Source organism: Bos javanicus, chromosome 10 (genome assembly GCF_032452875.1).
Source record: "Bos javanicus breed banteng chromosome 10, ARS-OSU_banteng_1.0, whole genome shotgun sequence".
In the NCBI taxonomy this organism is placed as follows: domain Eukaryota; kingdom Metazoa; phylum Chordata; class Mammalia; order Artiodactyla; family Bovidae; genus Bos; species Bos javanicus.
The window spans coordinates 72075154-72098587 of record NC_083877.1 but is presented as its reverse complement, the minus strand read 5'-3'; positions in this window follow the sequence as shown (position 1 = coordinate 72098587).

The window sequence follows — 23434 nt, the reverse complement described above, 5'->3', positions numbered from 1 at the left end:
GAGTCTACAAACAATAAATGCTGGAGAGGGTTCAGAGAAAAGGGAACCCTCTTACATTGTTGGTGGGAATGCAAACTAGTACAGCCATTTTGGAGAACAGTGTGGAGATTCCTTAAAAAACTGGAAATAGAACTGCCACACGGCCCAGCAATCCCACTGCTGGGCATATACACGGAGGAAACCAGAATCGAAAGAGACATGTGTACCCTAATGTTCACTGCAGCACTGTTTACAATAGCTTGGACAAGGAAGCAACCTAGACGCCCACTGGCAGATGAATGGATAAGAAAGCTGTTGGTACATATACACAATAGACTATTACTCAGCCATTAAAAAGAATGCATTTGAATCAGTTCTAATGAGGTGTTTGAAACTGGAGCCTATTATACAGAGTGAAGTAAGTCAGAAAGAAAAACACCAATACAGTATATTAACACATATATATGGAATTTAGAAAGATGGTAACAATGACCCTATATGTGAGACAGCAAAAGAGACACAGATGTAAAGAACAGTCTTTTGGACTCTGTGGGAGAAGGCAAGGGTGGGATGATTTGAGAGAATAGCATTGAAACATGTATATTACCATATGTGAAATAGATCGCCAGTCCAGGTTTGATGCATGAGACAGGATGCTCAGGGTTGGTGCACTGGGATGACCCTGGGGGATGGGATGGGGAGGGAGGTGGAAGGGGGGTTCAGGATGGGGAACACCTGTACACCCATGGCTGATTCATGTCAATGTATGGCAAAACCCACTACAATACTGTAAAGTAATTAGCCTCCAATTAAAATTAATTAATTAATTAAAAAAAAAAAAGAATCTGCCTGTAATGCAGGACACCTGAGTTTGATCCCTGGGTTAGGAAGTTCCCTGGAGGTGGGCATGGCAATCCACTCCAGTATTCTTGCCTGGAGAATCCCCATGTACAGAGAAGCCTGGCAAGCTACAGTCCATGAGGTTGAAAAGAGTCGGAAGTGACTGAGTGACTAAGCACAACACAGCACAACAAAATAAACAAATATATCATTGAATATCCATTAGTGTTGTAAGGGATAAATTTAAAAAGCTACAAGCTACTTATATTTCACTCATTTAGTATTGACATCGGAAAGTGTCATATTCTATTGTTTCAAGAAAACTTTTTGAGCGTTCCCTATGCCTGAGTTCTAGACATGAAATATTGGAGATAACAAAGCAGTGTCCCTCTGCTATACATCTTACATTCAGTGGGCGAGAAAAAGTCAGTAAAAATATGTCAGGAAGTAAGAAGTTGTATGAAGAAAACTGAGGAATTAGAGGAAGAAGCTAGAGAAGGCAAAGGTCTGAATCAGAAAAGTGGGGTGTTCAAGGAACAGCAAGAAGGATGAGTGAGAAAGAAAGGTAGGCAATGAAGTCAGTAAAGTAAGCAAAGACTGTATCATGTAGACCCTCAGGGGCCTAGGGAAGGTGTTTGGATTTTTCTGAGAATACAATACTATGTCATTAGACTTTTGAACTGAGGGACTGGAGTGGAGACTATCAGAGTGACGTGAACTGATTTATGTTTTGAAAAAGTCTGCTTGCTGTAAGACAAAATGTAAGGGTTCAATAGTGCAGCCTTTGTAGTGCATACTTTTGATGATGACCACAGGCCACTATATAATTTTCAAGTCTCACATTTGAACTAGATAGGGAAATTCTGAAATTTAGAAGGCAAAGTTGTAACTTCTTTGAGATACATCTAAAGAAATATTTAGGTTTCCAAGTTCTTAATGACTGACATGGTGAAATACTTGAAGATTAAAATTTGTTTCTTACTGACTCATGTAGTTCACTCATTTAAAAGTATTTATACTAACTCTGCAAGGTTAGTCCTCTGCTAGACACTCTGAGGACATTCCATGCTCAGTAAAGGATGCCTGCTAAAGACTGTACCTCTGGTATTCACATAGTGGTCACACAGTTACGCTTTTGTAAAATTTGTAAAACTGAGGCATTTTAACTGTAATCAGCTAAGGCCACTTTTGTGAGGTACTTTGGAGTAGCTGGCAGCACATTTTAGACCCAGAAAAGGGAAAAGTGAGTTGGGGGCACATTTTCTTTGAGTTTAATGGCATATATTTAGGTAGCTTGCAGTTACTTATGTGTCTATCTAAGGCATTGTTCTGAGAAGGCAATGGCAACCCACTCCAGTGTTCTTGCCTGGAGAATCCCAGGGACAGGGGAGCCTGGTGGGCTGCCGTCTATGGGGTCGCACAGAGTCGGACACGACTGAAGCGACTTAGCAGCAGTAGCAAGCAAGGCGTTGCTAGATGTCAGAATGGTGTTAGAAAGGCTTTCAATATGCTCCCATGGCCCACTGTGCCTGCTCAGCCAGCAATGTGACAGACAAGTGTAAGTCCAGAGTCTACAGCACCAAATGAAGGCATCCTGGGCACTGTAACTGGCAGCTTGCAAGGATGCTGCCTCCTGGTATTCATGTCCTGTGTAATTGCTTTCCCCTGAGTGTAGGCAGAGCCCAGGGACTCCTTCCAATTGAATAGTGATGGGATGTCACTTCTGTGATTAAGTTGCAAAAGAGACTGTGGCTTCCTCTTGTGAGCGCATTCTCTCTAGCTGCTTTCTCTCTCATATTCTTACTTGCACACACTTCCTCTTGCACGAAGGCAGCTGCCATGTTGTGAGATGCATAGTGTAGAGGCACAAGTGGAAAGGAACATTTATTAAGAGTAACCACTTAAAATAGAATTAATCAGATTTCTATTTGTAACCCTCAACCTATAAGAAACTTACAAACAGCAAAAACATCTTTTATAGCTGATATTGGAGAAATTTGATGGGAGTTTCCTACAATTTTCCTATAAAAATACAGGGGAAATGTATTCCAGAGATATTTCAGACAATTAATCAAAAATTTACATTTTCTAGACTTAGTGATGTCTAGAAAGGTATGTTATATGTTACTGTTACTTATTTCCTCATTTTAAATAAATATTCATTTTCTTACGTAAAAAAAAACCCTGAAACTTGACACTCTCCCAAGAAATTTCATTATTCAATGTATTATGTTCAAAAATGGAATTATCACTTTTTAAGTGTTTTAAATGTTTTGGAAGATATGTTATTAAAAAAGATAAATAAGATGCTCAGGGGAAAATATGACTAAAGAGACCCTTTTTCTATATATAGTGAGATTGCAGATCTCAGCATTTAGTATGCCTAGCACATAGAAGAGTCTCAGTAAATATTTGTGAGAGAGGCAGGGAAGGGATGAATGAATGGTACAGAGTCTACACAGGACCACAATCTGCTCTAAATTATGATAGATGTCTCATTATAACTATACTTTTTCTAAAACATTTAACACAGCACTCTGAGGAATAATTTAAAAATAGAAAGTTAAATTTAAAAGGTACGACTTTATTTGAACCTAATGATCAACATGCAGGGTTTTGTAAGACTTAGAAGTAATTTTTTAAAAGTTAGTATAGTCTCTTAGCTATCATACAGCATCACACAAACATAAGGAAAGCAAGTAGAATTCTCTCTCTTAAAAATAACTTTCCCTGACTCCCCTGGTGGTCCAGTGGTTAAGATTCCATGTTTCCACTGCAGACGGCACAGGTTCAAACTCTGGTTGGGAAACTAAGATTCCTCATGCCACATGGTGTGGGGCCCCCTACCACCCCGAACAAAACAAGACAAAAAATGCTTTCCCAAGGAGACATATTTAGCAAGAGCAATTGAACTTTTAATTTAATTAGATGCCTAAAGGCTGTAGAACAAATAGGTATATCATTCTGTTTGTGATAAAGCTGCATGAGGCCCCTAATGCTGCAGATATTCTTTTGAGTTGGTATACCACTTGCTTAATCCAATTTGTTCAGTGATAAACATAATTTCCAAGTAATTTGATAATTATATTGATTTTTACCAAGATCCTAATAACTGAAGTTCATACTATAAGATGAGATGAATCAAATTGTAAGATGTATTCCTTTCTGAAGTGAAAACAATGATAAAACATCTTCCCTGTTGTTTCTAGTTTTTGTATCTAAATAATCTTTACCTGTTAGACATGGATTCATACTGAATGTAATAAAGTTAACACAAAACAGACACAAAATATGGAGAAAATATCAAAATAGGGATATTTTATTAAATCAGATCAGACACAAAATATGGAGAAAATATCAAAATAGGGATATTTTATTAAATAAATATCTACAAATTTCTGGGGGAAAAACTGCAGAGGATTATTGCATAAAAATGATTAATATTTAGTGTTGGGTTTTTAACAGATGCAAAGGGAATATTAATATGATCCTATTTTAGTGCATGCTTTCATTATGCATACTTACGTCAATTAGCAGAACTTATTAACTGAAAGGCAAATTTTTGGAACCAAATGAAAAGCAGACTCTCTGCTGCAAAATCAGATAATCAGCCACCAAATATCAGAGTTTATTAATGAACTTCATTTGTTGATAATTTTCTCTAATTATATAAGCACAAAAAACTTAATTTAATAATGGCTCCCCATACATAAATACTAATGTTTGTTACATTTAAAAATTTTAAATTTGAGCTTTTTGCCCATTTTTAATTGTCACAGCCACCTAAATATTAAAGAGTAAGAGTGAATACTTTTTAAAGATTTATTTATCCATATGTGGCCGTGCTGGATTGTCATCATTTTGCACAGGCTTTCTCTATTGCAGTGAGCGGGGGCTACTCCTCATTGCGCTGCACCAACTTCTTTTTTGAGGCGGCTTCTCTCGTTGCAGAGCACAGGTTCTGGGGTGCCCGGGCTTCCATAGTTGTGGCAAGAAGGCTCAGTAGGTGTGACTTGTGGGCTCCAGAGCACTAGGTCAGTAGTTGTGTTCCACGGGTTTAGTCGCTCTGCAGCACGTGGGATCTTCCCCAACCAGGAATCAAACTCAAGTCCACCGCCTTGGCAGGTGGATTCTTAACTACTGGACCAGCAGGAAAGTCCAAGACTAAATTTTTCTGTTTTAAACATTTCAAACTTTTAGCCAGTTCTCTTAAGGAAAAAGCAGTGGATATGAAGATTCTAAAATATTTTTATTTTATTCCATCTCATTATGGATACAGAAAAATGGACAGGTTATCATTGCTGGATTCACTTTACTCCATGATTATAAACCAAGGACCAATCAAATCTTTACACAGTTCACTGAAAAGCCAAGGATTTATTAAAAGGAGAAGAAAAGGGATGAAAATGGGAAAATTAAAAGGCAAGTTTAAAGTTAATCTTTCAAATTCACTTTAAAGAGTTAGATTTTAATCACTTTAAGAAAACTACTAGGAAAGAATGACTTCTAGGGAACTAATGGAAGACATCAGCTTCTCCTTTTAAGTATATTATTTTATTAATTCATTTGCTCACCAACCTATTGTTCAACACATACAATATGAAGACATACTGTGTACCGAGCTCTGTGCTAAATTCTGGGAATACAGTGGTGAACCAAGAAGATATGACCCCTGCCCTCATGGAGCTTCAGCCTCCAAGGATGCTTTATCTGGCAAACTAAGAAATGCAATTTTTGGTTCAGTTGGTAAGTCGTTTCCGACTCTGTGATCCCATGGACTGCAGCATGCCAGATTTCGCTGTCCTTCACTATCTCCCGGAGTTTGCTCAAGCTCCTGTCCATTGAGTTGGTGATGCCATCCAACCATCTCATCCTCTGTTGTCCCCTTCTCCTCTTTCCCTCAGTCTTTTCCAGCATCAGGGTCTTTTCTAATGAGTTGGCTTTTCAATGGAGCCTCACAAATTGATAGCAATTTTAAAGAGCATTTTATTATTTGTTTTTAGAGGAATAATCTTAAAACAGTGTCAAAATGTGAAATAAGTTCAATTAAGATCATCACTTAGCCTTTCTGGAAAACAAAAAGAAAACCAACTTATTGTTCTATCTGCACCAAACTTGAATCAGTAATAACCAGCAGACAGGTAGCATGGAGCAGGGCCTACAGGAAAATATGTCTGTGCTTCATTTCATTCCTGCTATAGACTCACTGAATCATCTTAAACAGCTAAGTCAACAACCAGGCTTACATTTTCTCACTTATAAAATGGGATTATCTATGAAGAATTTTAAGATATGTGAGATCATAATAGGAGTGCTCAGAGGAGCCACTTACTTCACACTATTATTGTACATTAGTTTATCATTGATGGTCAATAGGAAAGATAAGGAAACAATATCCTGAAATAAAGTCAAGTTCAATGTGTTATGTAGGTTCAGGTGTTCTTCATAAGAGACTGAGACTTTTAGCTCACTCCACTCAAACTCATGTCCATTGAGTTGATGATGCTATCCAACCATCTCATCCTCTGTTACCTGCTTCTTCCTCCTGCCCTCAGTCTTTCCCAGCATCAGGGTCTTTTCCATAGAGTTGGCTCTTTGCATCAGGCGGCCAAAGTATTGGAGCTTCAACTTCACCATCAGCCCTTCCAATGAATATTCATGGTTGATTTCTATTAGGATTGACTAGTTTGATCTCTGTGCTGTCCAAGGGGCTCTCAAGAGTCTTCCCCAGCACACCACAGTTCAAAAGCATCAATTCTTTGGTGCTCAGCCTTCTTTCTGGTCCAGGTGTCACATCCGTACTTGATTACTAAAAAACCATAGCTTTGACTATACAGGCCTTTGTCAGAAGCCTGGCATGCTTCTGGGGCTGCAAAGTCCCAGAAGTCCATGCAGCTGCAAAGAGTCAGACATGACTGAGCAACTTAACAACGGAATATCAGAAATAAAAGTTTTCTCGTTGCCCCATTGTATTTGGTGGTGATAGGGAGCACTGATCTGAGCCCACTTCCCTCAACCATAGAATCACATATCTATTATCACACATGCAGGCAGCTGTGTTTCATAGACAGGTTTTAGAAAGAGTCAAAGGCAGAGAATTAACACCTGCATAAAGGATGCAAACCAGGCCATCACATTAAAGAGCATAAATTGATCAAATGAAAATGTAGTAAATGACAGCCTAATGGTCCTCATTCTGGCTTCCTAATTCTCTGTGCACGCGATGCTTTTATGCACCACTGAAGTAGAGCCATCACGACCTTCAACTAGCCCCAGTTAGTCTAATTACAGCCTAATGCTCTCCAAATATGTCTGGCATAAAAGCCTGCATAACCTGCATTTCTTTAATTTTCATGGGTTAGATTGAACACTTTTAAAAATCTGAACTATAGTGTAACCTTATAGTACACACAAATATATATTTTTATGGAAAATGTGCATTTAAACTGTCTTTAGTATGGTAACCTATCTCTGTATACAGATCAGAATTTGTGAAACTAGAGGAGTCTGAAAATTAATGAGAAAATGTGATTAAACTGCTATGAAAACTCTAAGTAAAAGATATTATTAATTTCATGTCTTAATTTTTTATTCACCATAGGCATGCATTTTTATCTTATTAAGACATGGAAAAAAATTAGATAGTTGTTTCAGTATATTATCAGTATAATAATAAAAATAGGCAATAAGCACTAATTGCTTTACCTGAGTTAACTGGTTTAATCCTATAAGAACTCTAATCAGAAAGTACTATTATTATCACTATTTTAGAGATGAAACCAAAGCATACTGAGTAAGTTGTCTCAGGCCATATAACAAGTAAATGGTAAACCTGGGATTTGAACCGAAGCAGTCTGTCTCTAGGTCAGATGTTTTAACTAATATACCAACTGTTTCTACAGGTGTAGAAATGCCAGTCAAGGTCTATTGTGTGAGCAAGTGTTCTTAGACTGTTTCTTAGGCCACAGAACGTTCTTGAGGGTCAAAGAACCAGGTTTGGGGCCATCTGGTCTGGAACAACATTGAATATCATGCCACAGACCTGGTTCCTTAAAGCCACCTTGTTCTCCCTCTGGACAGAACATCACTCTTGAACTACTGACATCAGCCAAGCTGAGTTCTGGATGCTGCTGCTAGAATCTACTATGGCACCCCCCCCGACACTGGACATAGCCGTCACCTTACCAGAATTGAGTCTGCCAATTCCCTACTTCTTTGCACGCCTAGTCTGCATCCAAGTCTAGCCTTTGTGGCTGATAATGAGTACAGAGAACACATCTTGCAAAGACATTACAGGCAGCACATTTGCTTCAGGTGAAATAATCATGTAAATCTCTGAGAAAGAAAGCAATTTTTGATGGTTGATTATGTGTCACCACTGAGAGGAACTTAAAGTCACCAAGAACATCTCCATTAATTAGGCACAATCAAGCTGTAGAGATAATGGAAAACAGGAGTGTTTCTTCAAGGATATATTTTCCATTCAGATTAGCAAAAAATGTCTCTGAAAATCCTCAGAGGAAGTGAGTAATCACAGGCAATATCTACTGAGTCTACACCTTCTTTGCACTATGCTTCCCTTCATATGACGCTAATGGAGAAAAAATAGTTTGTTGTTTGAGTGTAAAGACTAAATAATGATAAATTGGTTGCCTGAAGTGCAGTAAAAAAGAAACAAATGAATGTGTGGCATTAACAGAGTTAATTATAGATGCAGATTAAAAGGCAAGATTAAGTAGTGGAAGAAAAGCAGAGAGTCACCTTCGGCCCAGACCCGCCAAGCAGCGGCGGTCAGTCACCTAGCAACAAGTTTCCTATCCCCGCTGTGCTCTTTAATTCAGCAAATCTGCTCAGGATGGCAGGCTGTTCTCCTGACAAAACGCATTATGTAGGAGACGGAGGGATACAAAAATCCACTGTACACAGCACTCTGCTCCCTATTGACCACTGATCCTTTCTCTCAATCCACAAAAGAGGCTCACATAATGCCCTGAAAGGAGAAGAGTCTCCACAGAGAAAACATTTGCTTGTAATTGAGATTGACTACATAATGAAAATGATGTTCTTTTTAAAATTCTGCTTGTTGAGGCCACACTTTTTGTCTCCTGGCACTCAAAACACATCCCTGCTGGGAAAAGGGGCAAACATTGTAAAAACTCAAAACTGTGATTTCTTTTTCTTTGCATTGAAAACCCCCATTCTATAACAAAATGGCCAGGTCCTTCTCCTTAGAACTTAAACAAGTGATAAGAAGGTAAACAGGAAAACTTCTATTCAGAGTTGCTGTCACAAATGCTCCCTTTGCTGAAGGCACAGAGGCTTTGCATGTGCATTCGTTTGTGCGACTAGACAAAAATGGTAGACAGGATTCTGATATCTTGATTGTGCCCTCTGGAAAAAGATCATACAGTGCTGGTCAAAACTCGGTCACCATTTCAAATATGTGGGTTGAAACACCTATTAAAATCTTAACCTGGCTCAGAGACAAGGAGAGGAGAGAACAGCTCATTTCCTTAATCTAGAGGACACCATTAAAGTGACCTGTGTGTGGTTTAAGTTGATTTCCTATAAAAAGATTATGTTGGGATCTTTGTGAAGACTGATCCAGCATAGTCACAATTGTTTTAAAACTCGAGCATTAAATTTATTAATTTTGAAATGATACTGAAATTATTTTCAAATTATTAGCAAGCATTAATATAATATGTCTGGATTCAAAGACTTTTTATTATATCATGTTGGCCAATATATGGAAAAAGTGACAACCCGATACAAAATAAATGACTTTCACAACAATTAAATGATTTCCCTACACATTAACAAAATTCTGTTACGGCAAAATGCATTCAACAAACATTTATAAGGCACCTACCTGTGCCAGGCGCTGTTCTAGATGCTGGGAATCCAAATATGAAACCTACAGAATCCCAGCACTCAACAGAAACGGAGGACTATCACACAACTACAGCATGGTGGGAAGGGCAACAGGATGAAGTCTGGCACAGGGTGTGAGGGAACACTTAGAGCGTTACGCGGCCCAGAACGTAGGGAAGTGAAATGTCTGAGGATGTATGGTTAGATGTGCGGCCCAAGTGAAAGAGAAGTTCTTGGCAGAGAGAAACCTCTGAAGAGAGTCTAAAAAGAGAAAGAGCATGGTGCTCTGAGCGACTGAGAGAAGTTCACTATGGAGGAGGCGGGAAGTGGAGCGGTATGCAAGGACCAGACCACATGCAGCCTGTGTGCCAGGCTAAGGGCTTCTCTTGAGAGCAGTGAGGAAAGACTGTTAGATCTTGCTCAGGGATAATTAGATTCTCAGTGACACAGGTAACTTTTTTTTGAAGTATAATTGATTTACAATATTGTATTAGTTTCGGTTAGTATTAGGTTAGTTTCAGTATACCGCAAAGTGATTTGGATATGTGTGTATGAATATATATATTCTTTTCCAGTATAGGTTATTTTTATACAGATGATTTTTATTTCCTCTTCCTAAGGCAAGCTCTCAGGTAATAAAGGAATTTTAAGTTACTGTTTAAGTTAGATGACAGAGTCCAAATTTTGCTGAAAACTCTGATGGGAAAAGAGGATTGTTGGTTTTATTGAATGGTTGAGGAGAAAAATAATAGTTCAGTTTTCAGGGAAGAGTGAGGTTGTGAGTCCTTGATATTACTGAGGCTGCACAGGTTGGCACAGAGTAACACAAAGCAGAAAATACTTGAAATTTGGGCATCATTATTATACTGATTAATACAACTGCATCAGTGACTAGATTAGAGTAACAAAATAGGTTACTTTTCTGACTTTCCATCCTTGACAGTGAAAGTTGCCGTGCCCTATGATATATTAAAAAAAAAAAAAAAAAACCCACTGGTATTTTTTTTACTGTCTCAGTAAATGGACTGAATTGATGGGGTATGCACACTGTGCATCTGGGCTGAAAAATGGAAGATAATGTACAACACAAAACGAATCCAAAGAGACCAGTTTATTAACTGCACAGAGACACGATTAAAGACACGTGACTGCACAGTATAGTGATTGTCTAGAGGTTAGTTGTCAGAAGGCAGTACTGTGGTGCCTGTAGACATGAGCACCTCTCTGCACTTTTTACCCGGCCACCCCCCCATTTTCTCTTCCCACACTGTCAGGATTCAGTTTTATCTAAGCAAGGCACAAGAGGGCAAGTCCAGTGTCCATATCAAAACCAAATATGAACCAGTTCTAAACAATGATTTCGTATCTCTGCTGGATGTCACATCCCCGTACATGCCACGTTGCTGATGACACCCAAAGCCAAGCACAGATCAGTCCAGGCACAGCATTTCTTGCTTGGATGGTTAACTAAATTTTTAAAAAGCATGTCAGAACTCGAGAGGTAAAAAGATCATTAAGGGTGACAAAATTGAAACAGTGCTGTAAGGACAAGAGTCACATTAACAGCAAACCCCATACCCCTCCATAAGCAAAGTTGTAAGTCTTCCTTGATGGGGTACTTGGTATATTCTGTGGTAGAACTCGGAGAAGGCAATGGCACCCCACTCCAGTACTCTTGCCTGGAAAATCCCATGGACAGAGGAGCCTGCTAGGCTGCAGTCCATAGGGTCGCTAAGAGTCGGACACGACTGAGCGACTTCACTTTCCCTTTTCACTTTCATGCTTTGGAGAAGGAAATGGCAACCCATTCCAGTGTTCTTGCCTGGAGAATCCCAGGGACGGGGGAGCCTGGTGGGCTGCCGTCTGTGGGGTTGCACAGAGTCGGACACGACTGAAGCGACTTAGCAGCAGCAGCAGCAGCAGTGGTAGAACTGGCTCAGACTTCGGAATCAGCCCTTCCATCATTACATTTCAGCAGAGAGGCTTCTAAGATTAAATAGCTTTCCCATGGTACTATGTTCCATTTTTCCAGTAGAAATAAGTAGTTTTGAATATCTCCTCACTCATCCGAACCAGGACTAGTTTCTTGAATGGAAAGAGTTAATTTTTACCCTTTGCTACAGTGAGCAGTGGCCAAACCAATGCTAATGGGCTTAGCAAACTTCAGCATTCCCTTCTTCCTTTATCCAAAACATATCCTTGCAAAAGTTTCTTAGTGGGCATTTCAAGGGCCACTCCACCGTAGCCTTATTCTTTACCAGGCAGAATCCACTGGGGAAAATAGCATCACAACAATGCCCATCAGTTCCCTATAAAAGGTGAATTTAAAGTCTCAAATGAAAATGGGCCATATCAAGTCTACATGATGAACCACAGAGAATTTATGAAACAGAATCATATCAGGGTCTGTGAAAATGTAAGAATTAAGAAGTCTTACTCCAATAGTTTCTTTCAGAGAGTATGCTTAATAACTTTGCAAATATTACCTTCTCACATTTGTGTCTAATCAGTTAAACCACATTATCCTCTCTCTTAGCTTTCTCATAGAAGATTATCTGACATTTAGCATTCACCAGTTTTTCTGAAAAGGTTAATAGTTCACCAGCTGAAGTTAGAACTAAACAGAATTGATCATTCCTAAAACTTTTGGTTGAAATGTGAGGGCTTTGTGTTGACAGCCGAGGGATTGTAATGAGTCTCCAGTACATTCTTAAGGCTTGTTTCTTTGCCCTGTGAATGGAAAGAGTAAAATTATAGTCTCTAGGTGTTTTCCACGGTTCTTTCACATGTAGGCTTCCCGACACCAATTAAAGAGATTATGTCACCAAGTGAAAGGAAAGCTATAACTTGTATGTTAATGCTGTGATTACTTGAGACAAGGTCACAGGACCCAATGGCATAGCAGCTGACCTTCAAAAAATTAACTTTGAGCTCAATTCCTAATTAACCTTTTTCAATACAAGAAAGTATAATTTCAGGCCATCGGTCTCCCAAAATATTCACTTTTTCTTGTACTATAAATGTGTTACTAGAATTAATTATTAGTAGTTGTCAAGAGATTTTTTTCCCCCTTAACGACATAATCTTTGAGGATGAATTTTTATTTCCACTCCAAATTTTTTATTTTTCCAGTGAGCAAAACTGCAGAAAACACGCTTAAACCTCAAGAAATATACTGTTAAAATAAATTCATGTTGGTGCACAAAAATAAGTATTATACTTTCAATAGTCAACATCATGAGATTAGCAATCATGTGGACATATGGAAACATGTACATTTTAAAAGATTATATTGAAACCCCAAAATTTTCTCTTTGATTTAATGTTTTCTGTAATTCTTAAAACTTTGCTCTGCTATATAATATGTATTTTATCCCAGAAATAGCCCTCTGATAAACTCTTATTTAGTCAGACCTGATATTAATAGCTAATGGACTTATTTCTAATAATCTTTGATATCCTCTGGCTGAACCGAAAAAAAGTAACTTTTAAAGTATTTCTATATAATGAATGATTGAAGGGTTTGGTCCTGATATTCATGGTTTGCCTCTGAAGATTATAAAGATTCTCTGAATAAATTATATTTACATTATTTAGTAGTTTCTCTCTTATGATCTCCATATTAAAGTGCCACTTATCAAATTTCAAAAATAGCATTTTAATGCCATGATATAGAAAATACTTTCAGTGCAATTTAAATTCTACTACTTGCTCCTTTGATCATTTTGAATCCAGATTGTAAGTAACATGGGCCAAAATATTGTTTAGTAAATTATTCAGAAACAATCCTAGCAACATTTGTATGTTTCTGTTTTACAATTTCCCCAGTTCTGCAGTAGCAGTACTTTTTATTGTTAGTATTGGACAGTGCTGCACAAAATCCTGCAATAATTTAATGGAAAGAAATCATAATTATTACCCTTCTGGCTAAAATATCCCAATATTCAGGCCTGAAGTGTATTGTGGTAGAAATAGAACAATAGACTTTTTAAAAAGAGCCCACAATAGGCTTTTTAAGAGTGTCTTTCTGCCATGAAATACACTGGCAGATAGAAATTGTTCATATACTTTGCCTTCTGAACAGTGTACAGAGCAATACACCGCTGTTTTGTTTATCAGTTGTATTTCTCTTGGAGCATTCATACATAGCAGGATTGAAAAGAAGAGCAAAGACCAGTCATGAGACACAATTAATGTCTTGCATAGGTTTCACTCAAATCAGAAAAATGACACCAAGGACATGGTAGTGAGCACAATAGAAAACAGTGGGAGCACAGCTGGAAAAGTTGCCTTGATACATAAGTATGCAATTGGCATCGATCCTTAGGCTTTTAGGATGAGGCAGGGGGAAAAAATCTTCCAGCTCTCCACCCAATCTATAAAATAAACACGTCATGTTGGAAAAGCAAACAAAAAGTGCACTTCTTAAAGCAGATTTTATGTAGGTTTAACGTTGTTATGAAATTTTAAAAATCCTGGACAGGACAGCTCAGGGTCCTTGTAAAATGAGTGTGTGTGTGTGTGCACGCGTATGTGTGTTTATGTATATACTTGTCAATGGGGAACTGGGCTCAGAAGGAGTTTAACATGGCTATGAAATGGAATTTTCAATTTCAGGGTACAGTAAAATGACTTCTGAAATCACCATCAACACACTTTTTCCATTCCTGGTGGATTCTTTTGTACTGCCTGATTCCCTTGAATTCATTTAAAAAGAAACAGTGTGATGACAGGATTTGGGATATGTTAAATTGGTCCCATTCTTCACTCAGTGACTAGGTTGACTTAGAGAGCAAATAGACATCTAATACACACTACGGGCATTTACTCCTTTTTTGGTCAGCTGAAATACATATCAATGCACAAAAGGTATTAATTCTAGAAGGGTCAGTTATTAATACATTTTATTAAATCTTAGCAGTTAAATGTGTTAAAAATATGTGTATTAGAAATGAAATAATTATTGGATTTTAGTCCTCCTCTAGAATTGTCTCTTTGGTACACAAAGGAGATGAAATGCAGGGGTTCTTTCCCCAGCTCTCATTGAACCCTCCCTATTCCACTCTTCTAAATGCCCTGGATTCGGGAAGAAGGTATTGCTCTCAAGTTCCCAAGGAGAATGCTTTAAAACATCCAGAAACCACTGCCACCCTCAGTGACTATGCATGCCAGCTGTAGAATGCCATGTCCCATAAACATACACATTTCCACCATTCTCCATAACCATTCTACTTTCTTGACCCCTTTAACAGCTGTCTGCCTATTCATTAACACAACTTAAAAGTTTCACTGAATTATTATCCATATTATTTAATGATTATTATTTTATATTTAACATTTATATTATATGTTTAATTTTTATCATTTAATAGATTATTCAATGAGCTATTTCAACTCCTAAAAGACGAGGCTGTGAAAGTGCTGCACTCAATATGTTAGCAAATTTGGAAAATTCAGCAGTGGCCACAGGACAGGAAAAGGTGAGTTTGCATTCCAATCCTAAAGAAGGGCAATGCCAAAAAATGTTCAAATTACCATACAATTGTGCTCACTTCACATACTAGCAAGATTATGCTCAAAATACTTCAAGCTAGGCTTGTTAAAGTACATGAACTGAAAACTTCCAGATATACAAGCTCGGTTTAGAAAAAGCAGAGGAAACAGAGATCAAATTGCCGACACTCATTGGATTATGGAGAAAGCAAGGAAATTTCAGAAAAAAAATCTATTTCTGCTTCATTGACTCCACTAAAGCTTTTGATTGTATGGACCACAACAAATCGTGGAAAAATCTTAAAGAGATGGGAATAACAGACCATCTCCTGACAAACCTGTATGCAGGTCAAGAGGCAACAGTTAGAATCAGACATGGAACAACGGACTGGATCAAAATTGAGAAAATAGTACAATAAGGCTGTATAGTGTCACTCTGCTTATTTAACTTCTATGCAGAGTACATCATGCAAAATGCTGGGATGGATGAATCACAAGCTGGAATCCAGATTGCTGGAAGAAACATCAACAACCTCAGCTATGCAGATGACACTACTCTAATGGCAGAAAATGAAAAGCAACTAAAAAACCTCTTGATGAAAGTGAAAGAGGAGAATGAAAAAGTGGCTTGAAACTCAACATTTAAAAAACGAAGATCTTGGCGTCTGGTCCCATTACTTCGTGGCAAATAGAAGGGGAAAAAAATGGAAGCAGTGACAGATTTTCTTTTTGGGGGTTCCAAAATCACTGCAGTTGGTGACTGCAGCCATGAAATTAAAAGTCTCTTGCACCTTGGAAGGAAAGCTATGACAAAAAAAAGCATCCTTATAATCAAAACTATGGTTTTTCCAGGAGTCATGTATGGATATGAGAGCTGGACCACAAAGAAGCTGGACCACCACTGTTATTTGGTGAATGCCAAATAACAGACGCTTTGGAACTGTGGTGCTAGAGAAGACTCTTGAGAGTCCCTTGGACTGCAAAGAGATCAAACCAGTCAGTCCTAAAGGAAATCAACCTTGAATATTCATTGGAAGGACTGGCGCTGAAGCTGGAGTTCCAATACTTCGGCCACCTGATGCAAAGAGCCTACTCTATGGAAAAGCCCCTGATGCTAGGCATGATTAATGGCAAAAGGAAAAGAGGGCAGCAGAGGATAAGATGGTTAGATAGTATTATAGACTCAATGGTCATGAGTTTGAGCAAACTCCAGGAGATAGTGAAGGACTGAGAAGCCTGGTGTGCTGTAGTCTATGGGGGTCTCAAAGAGTCAGACATGACTGAGCGACTGAACAACAACAAAAGTTTCACTGAATTATTCTCCATCTTATTTAATTCACAAACATTTGGTGGACACCTCCTGTTTCAGTCCCAATTCAATCTCTAGTTAGCTTTATGCCTTTGAGCAAAGCCCTTAACCATTCTTGGCCTCATGTCTTTTCATCCTTAAAATAAAATATTGAAAACCCCTAGTGATTCTATATGAACTCTCTTGTCTTTTGAAATCTTTTTCTGGAAAAAAGACAAAGCACATATAAATAGATATTAACATATATATCCTCAGTGTTTTCCTTTAATCAATTCACTAATTGATACCTATGTACATATGGCAAATCTCATATCAAAAATTAAACTGAAGATAAAATATCATCACATTTCTAAGTTATAAGTGATAGGAACTAGATGGTATCACTTAGTTCCTATTATTTATAACTGCATTTCTCTCATTTGTCTAAAACATATTTGAAGTATCAAAATCCGAGACAATATGGGGAGTTAGATAATCCAGTGAAATTCACTATAATGAGATTTGATGCTTATACAAAGGTATGCAAAAATGTATGTTGTTATTGTTGTTTAGTTGCTAAGTCTTCTTGCCTGACTCTTTTGCCTCCCTATGGATTGTAGCCCACCAGGCTTCTCTGTCCGTGGGATTTCCCAGGTAAGAATACTGGAGTGGGTTGCCATTTCCTTCTCTAGCAAAAATGTACACACAGATGCAAAGACAGATGCATGTATGTATGAAAAGGAAAATGTGTATGGGTACCATACTTACACATGATTTTGTTTAGGTAAAAATGGATGAGAATGTTTGGGTAGAAATGCCTTTTAGTTATTATTGGTGCATTATTTCACACACACAAGCATGTGTGAAAACATCTGAAGAGTATTTAACAAAGGAGTCTGGGGACTTGAGGTTTACAAATCCTTTAAATCATAGCATTATGAAGTAAGACACTGTGAAGGAGAAAAGGGCTCTAGGAGAGGAGAGGCTTCGTCAGTCACCTGCCTGTGGAACAGCTCAGGGTACAGCCAGGAGTGTCAGGTAAACCCTGTCAGTGGCTGCCCTGGGCTAGCCTCCCAGGGCTCCAGGCTAGAAGTTGGGGAGCCAGGGCTCCACAGGGAGCGCTAAAGGAAGACACTCGTGGACCTGGGCAGAGCTGTGCGGTTTTACAAAGATTTCTTGCACTTCTCTGCAATTCAGTAGCACAGTGAGAGAAAAAGAGGGAATTGGAATTTTAAAAAGTGGCTTTGCAATTAATTGTGTTACACTGCTAAGTGGAAAAAAAAGAAGGCCATCCTGTGGTTAGGACTCCGAGCTTCCACTGCGAGGAGCTCGGGTTCTATCCCTGGTCGGGGCACTAAGATCCCACATGCTGCACGGTGCCACCAAATAAATAAAAAAGGTTTGGAATCCAGCTTTCTTAAACAAACAAACAAACAAAAAAACTCAACACGCATCATAGCCGAGTTTAGCTTGACAGTGGACTCAAATCTTTATATTAAATACAATTGTTGCTGCTATTTGAATGAAACCTTGAATACTGAATTTATTTGAACTGATACTGATCATTTTTTTCAGTCCTTAATTTTCAAATAACGTAAACATCACTGGAATAGTTGGGAACAGGGTTTACTCCGCCACCTGCTGGTCATTTGAACATACTGCTGCTCTCCGGAGCTCGCCACAAAAAACAGCCTCAGCCCTGGTTGGTGAAAGCACCTTGCTATAAGGGAGAAGAAATCACCAGGCCTGGGTGGTGGTGGAAACAGCGTTGGATTTGCCATTAGAAAGCCTGAGGCAGCCGTCACAGTTTTGTCGTTTCTTCTTGGCCAGCTGCCTAAGGTTCCCTCCATAACCAGAGCAGCTCTCCTTTCCTTTCAATGTGACAGTTGGTTATATCCAACCCCTTAATCTCCTCCTCTCTGACAGGTGTTATGAGACCTGCTTTACGTATCTCAAATGGGAATATGCCTTTAAAACTGTAAGGAATTATATAAAGAAATATATTGGTCAGAATTAGGGGTTGAAATAACATCATACTGCCTGCAATCTGTATTTCATGTGGGCATCGTCACAAAGCTTTTAAAGTCCAAAATCTAACTGCAGTCACCTTAAGTCATCTCAAGAAAAATGTAAATATATAAATGCCTTAATATATTTGCAGGTATACTGATCCAGTTTCCAACTTCAGAAGACCCCCCAACCTGTATCATCCTTCCCTCTTTCAAAAAAACCTATTCCAATAAAATCCTGAAAAGTTCCAAAATTTGTGCTTTGAACAGAGAAAGTACCAGTAATCATAACAACAAAATTACCTTCGTGATCTCTTCTAGTTATGCTGAATTATAGTTATTCAAAATTAGTCTTCATGGCCCTCAAGGGGAAAAAATGGAAATATACAGAGCATAAAATGGAAATGATTAAAATTGCCACATTGAACTCTTTTTTTTTTTCCTACCAATTTCTTGATTTCCTAGCTATGGACTATTATTCTGGTTTTAAAAACCCCAGTAAAATTTCCACAATTTATCCTTGTGAGGGACTCTTGTTGAAATTTAATATAAATTTGTAGGTATTCACAAAAGGCAGGTCAGGCAAAATCACATTCTCGCCAGTTGCTTTATTTCTTCACATAAATATCCCTTAAAATTGGCTTTTTTGTGCTTCTGAGTGGCTCTGCAGTCACTCTCACAAAACAAACACAGAATTCTGAATGTAAGCAAGCCACTAAGTCAGCTTCAGGGAGACAATGTCTTCCTTGTCACTTGATTTTGCCTTTTCTTTTTTAGAAGAGGAAAGTTTTTTTCCCCTCCTACTTGCAGACCACCCAAGAACTTTTTTGTTTTTCTCTTTTAAACTGAGAAAGGGGAGAAAAGGAGACTTCTTGCCCTTAGCAGTTCTTGGGCTTTTCTCCCAATAGGGTAAGTTAATTATTTTAACCTACTGATGAGGGCTGGCCGGGGCAGTCGACGTGGGCGGAAGGGGGAACAGGTGTTTCAAACACCTGCATTTCCAGGCTTAATTGCTCTGAAATCTTGTAGGGTCTCAACTGCATTCTCCTTTCTTTACAGAGGCTCAGGGGAGGGATTCATCTGTGGAGTTCTTGACTAATTGTAGCATAAATATGCAACCACTTTTGGCTGAACAAATTATTTTCTTTAAAGTAAAGTCCAGGTAAATTTAATTAGGAAAAAGGTGATTGGCAGGTATTACCCTGAATGCCAGGATTAAAAGTCCTACTGTTGTTAAAAGAAAAAGGCAGAGTCAGTTGTCAACCATGTTCTAGTTGTTTTCTTCTCACGCCAATGAGTTCAGGTAAAGAAAACCCAGATCAATGATTTTGCAAGTCTTCATGTTGTGTGACATATATACCACAATTCCAAAAAGTAATTTTTTTCTTCAACTGAATGCATAGAAAATATGCTTTGAAAAGATGTTAAGATAACCTATGTACCAAAATGAATATTTAACATGAAATTTTATTTTCAGCTCAAGTGTTTCCTTAAACATGCACGTGTGCATGTCCCTTCAGTCGTCTGACTCTGCGACCCTATGGACTGTAGCCCACAAGGCTCCTCTGTCCATGGAATTCTCCGGTCAAGAATCCTGGAGGGGGTTGCCATGCCCTCCTCCTGGGGATCCTTCTGACCCAGGGATCCAACCTGCGACTCACGTCTCCTGCATTGGCAGGCGAGGTTTTTATCACTAGTGCCACCTATAGTTTATAATAACTGAGTGCTTACTTTGTGCCAGGCACTCCTTATATATATTGTCTCATTTAATCCTCACCACCAACCCTGTGAGATATTTTCTATTGCGAGCCTCATTCTACAGATGCAGAAGCTGAGGCATAAGGAGACTAATTAATTTCTCCAAGGCCAGTGGTTAATAGAGATTCCTACACAAGCAGCAAGGTCTATGGCTCCCATTCGTATCATTCATTCACTAAGTCAGTCTCCCTACATTGAATGGTGGGTTCTCCAGGAACACTTCCTGTTGATTTCTAAGGGTGGTAGTGGTAAGACAGGGATTAGAACTTCAGTGCTGAGCCAAAAGATCCAAGAGTCCTGTTTTCTAGTCCAGAGTTGTGAGAACAGCCCTGGGTCACACATAAGTACTCTAACAAATAATATGGGAAGATTCTAGAAGAAGCACAGCACTCCAGGATGTACCAGGCCTTGGAGCCAAGAAATCTTGATTGCAATTCTGACTTGGAAAACTAATCATTTTGGAACGAATCCCCCTGCTCAATGAATAAGTAATCTGTGGTCCAGAGAAATTACGAGAAGTTTGGTCCAACCTTCACAGTGCGGTCAGAGTCCAGTGCAAGATTATAATCCAGAAATACTGTTTCACAGCCAGTGCCTTTTCATTCCCAGTGACCGATTTTTCTTCCTTAGGTGAGGATAATTAGACCAATCAATTGGACCAACAGTTTAATGACCTTGCCATGTGACTGACTTCTTGTGTACTGGTGAAAAGGGCACTGGAATGGAAATACAATCTGTTACTGACTTAATGGTTCTCATCAGGCAGCAGCTAAATGTGCTCGCCTGACACAGAAAATCAGGTGTCAACACCGGCTGACTCTGGCAAGAAAACATTCTGACCTCAAACAAAGGAGCCTTAGTTCTTGCTTCTGCTTTCCTTTCTGCCTGCCCATTTTCACCTGTGTTTTCAGGCTGTGGAGGTATGGAAACAGGAAAGGGGGGATTCCCCACTGGAGGCCACCTGGAACTTCCCTCTGTCTCCTGGCAGACCCCAGCTCTCCATTAGGCCTGGCTCCACCACCATTTCCTCCTTACAGCCTGTTCCCTGTCTCCTTCATGACAATAAGTTGCCTTGGAATGGAGGTCAGTTAAGATATTTTAAAATCATGAAAAGGGACGGCTGCACAATTGCAGCCTGAGTAACGTGTCCAGGATTCCTTTGGGACACACTAGGTCTTAAGGCAGGAGGTTACGATACAGATTAAATGACGAATTTCAGAAGAAGCCCAATTGTTGCAAGGAAAGGAAGCTTATGTGATTGGTTGTATCTCAGGTGAAGGGCAGGTACAGAGAAGGTTGGTGCATAACAAAATTTGAGCATAGAGAGAGCTCATTCTAGCAGCTCCTGGTTAGTCTTAGAAGGTCCATCCAGGTATTTTGAGTTTCTCAGATCAATAGTCCTTACCACAATACAGAGTGATCACTAATTACCTTTGCCCACACTTGTATTATATATAGTACTAAGTATTGAACAGCAGTGCTTCTTAAACTTCAGACATACACATCAGTCATGTGGGGATCTTGTTAAAGATTCTGATGTAGGATGTTCCAGGTGGGCCTGAGAGTCTGCATTTCTAACCAATTCTTAGGTGATGTTGATGCTTCTGGTCTGTTGATCCTACTCTGAGTAGCAAAGAGATGCCGTAAATTTAAGAAGACAGTTCTGTACTACTGAATAATAGTGAACGAAAAAACGTAAAGTCTTAGGGGAGGATTTTTAAAAATATTCATTGCACTTTTGCAAGTATTCAGCTAACATTGTGTGGCGTGGCTTACATTTTTCAGATATTTGAATTAGTTGAAGGAATGTGAACCAAAAAATTGCTAAGTCTAACTCACAAGTTTATAAAGTTCTTGTTGACTGTGATGTATAAGTCTGCATTTTAGATGTTTGAAGGGTTTAAGAGAATCAGATATGCTGAAGTTATAACTGTAGTTTGAAAAAGCAAAGGGAATTTGAATAACTGCATACAGTGGCATAAAACTTTAGGGGAATTTGATGTTTAGGTAATGTATTTGGGAGTGTTCTCTTTTTTCTTATGATCTTTCTATGCTCAAATTTTGTTATGCACCAGCTTTTTACATACCTGCCCTTCACCTAAGATACAACCAATCACATAAGCTTCCCTTTGTAACATAGGGCTTCCTCTGAAATTTCTCATTTAATCTGTATTATAACCTTCTGCCTTAAGACCTAGTATGTCCCAAAGGAATCTGATTTTTAAAATTTAAATTAATTAAATATTAATCAAAGAATATGACAAAGAAACACTTAAGTAGTTTGTAAATCAAACACAAATTATAATGAAAATGGGAAAATATTGAGAATGGAATGACAACAAAATATTACATATAAAAACTTGTGGGATAAAGCTAAATTGATAGTTATAGAAATATGCATAGTTTCTAGTACTCAACATTAGAAATGAGGGAAGGATGAAGTTAGAAGTTAGAAAAAGAATAACAGGATAAATTGAGAAAGAAGAGAAAGGAAATAATAATAAAGAGTATAAATTATGAAATAGAAAACAAGGAGAATCAACAAAGTCTTAAATCGGCTATTTGAAAAGACGTAAATTATGAACTTCAGTAAGGACTGATCAAGTGAAAGACAGTGGGCACACAGAAGCGAAACCAGAACTGAAAAGGAAGCACAGCTACTGATGCTGCAGAAATTTTTTTTAGTTATGAGGCTATAGGAACTGTCGCAAATACATTTGAAAACAGGAGAAATGGAAGAATTCTTTAAAAGGAGTATAAATCATAAAACTGACTCAAGAAAAAATGGAAAACCTGAATGGTTCTACCAGCATAAATGAAATTGAATAAAAAATTCCTCAGAGTTTGAACACAATTCCTAACAGTTTAGCAGACATGAAAGGCGCATAGAAAAAAAGAGAGAGGGAGAACTCCCAAACACATATCTAAATGGAAATTCCAGCTGGATTAGAGACTTCAGGGTGAAAGGCCAATGTAGAAAGCTCTTAGAAAATGAAGATGGCATGAGGAACGATTTTTTAAACAACTCACTAACTGCACAAACCATGAAGGCAAAGATGGGCGGAAAAGTCAGAACACCACAAGGAAAAACCTGGAGGTAATATTTTATACTCCCCGAGTTGGCAAAAAATTTAAAAGTACTATCAAAGCCAAGTGTTTGCAAATATGTGGAGAAACGGAACTTCAATACACT